Source organism: Mandrillus leucophaeus, unplaced genomic scaffold (genome assembly GCF_000951045.1).
Source record: "Mandrillus leucophaeus isolate KB7577 unplaced genomic scaffold, Mleu.le_1.0 Scaffold27, whole genome shotgun sequence".
Taxonomy (NCBI): Eukaryota; Metazoa; Chordata; class Mammalia; order Primates; family Cercopithecidae; genus Mandrillus; species Mandrillus leucophaeus.
The window spans coordinates 5,062,716-5,064,388 of NW_012102809.1; positions in this window are offsets into that span (position 1 = coordinate 5,062,716).

Sequence of the window (1,673 nt, forward strand, 5' to 3'; positions counted from 1 at the left end):
GGGAGGGGATGGGAGGGCAGGGGAGGGGAGGGGAGAGGAGGGGAGAGGGGATATGGGTAGGAACACAAAGCCTAACCATATCACACCCCATTGGCCACCCACCCACCTCCTCCTCCCAGAAGCTCTTCCCTCCCTGTGAGTTGGCAGGTGAACTTCTGTTATTCCTTTCTGGCCACATCTCCCACCTCCTTTACTCTACTCTCTTCCTCTGGAAACTAAACATAAGTACTTCACAAGGCTCTCCTCTTTTCCTTAAAAAACTCACACTTTTTACACCTTCAACTCTCTCCTCCATACAGATGATTCTGTATTATCAGCTCACCGCTCACTTCACTCTTGAGTCCCAGACTCAAATTTCCAACTACCTGCTAGAAATCTGCACTTCATTGGCCCATGGGTATTTTAAACTCCACCTGCTCAAAACTGAAAGCAAGACAACCCCCTGAAAACCTGCTTCTTCTGCACTTTCCACTCTTCTGTTCCTTCATATGAAAAAATATCCATATGAAGTACAGCACATATTCTCATCCCTGAGTGTACCATCCCCACTGCACGCAACTCAAAATGTCCATTCTCCTTAGCTGTTTTCTAGTGCCCATGCTACTGGTTCTGAACTCAGGGGATTATCTGCAAGCATAAGTTCCAAGGCCCCATCTGCAGGTTTGCAAACCACTGCTCTCCAACACAACATTTTCTAGGTGAAATCAGACCAAGGGAATGCTTATACCACGTCAGACAGTCCCCTGTTAAACTGTTTTCACTGGGCTGTGATTTGTTACGATACCCTTGGCTGCTTGAAGGCTGCTACAAACAGGCATATGATTAAAACTGCTGTTGTACTCATGCCAGAGGCGTAGCTAAGCGTGTTAACATTACATCACAGAGGGGGCCTTTTATGAGGCGGGGCCCCTGACTGATGAGCAAACAACCACAGGAGGGTCAGGCGAGAGGCCCGGTGGAGGGTAACACACACAGAGTTCAGTGACCTCCTTGTTCCTTGAGGAGAGAGGACCTATTCCTATCTAAGGACATTCCCGGAAGGCAATGGGTTTCAAACAACGTCCTGGAGACTCATCCCAGGGAACTAAGCAGGTAGGAATGGAAAGGAGGAAATGGGAGGGGAGAGGAAGTCAGTCCGGGACCCCCATCCTGGCTTCAACCAAAAGCTTCACTCTCATATGCCTGATGGATGGAGCTGCAATGTTTTTGAACAAAAGGTTCCATTTGAACAAAGAGCTCTGGGTTCTGTAACTTTAAGAGTTTGGGTCTGGTTTTTTTTTTTTTTCTTTTCATTTGTTTGTTTTTTGCCACATCAGAATTTATAGAGAATTTAAGAGTTTTAAAACTATAATTAGGCCGGGTGTGGTGGCTCACACCTATAATCCCAGCACTTTGGGACGCCAAGGCGGGCTGAGGTCAGGAGTTCGAGACCAGCATGGCCAACATGGTAAAACCCCGCCTCTACTAAAAAAAATTACAAAAATTAGCCAGGTGTGGTGGTGTACGCCTATAATTTCAGCTACTCTGGAGGCTGAGGCACAGGAATCGCTTGAACCCTGGAGGCAGAGACTGCAGTGAGTCGAGATGGCGCCACTGCACTCCAGCCTGGGTGACAGTGAGACACTGTTTTAAAATAAATAAATAAAATAAAACTACAAATATAGAGGAGGAGA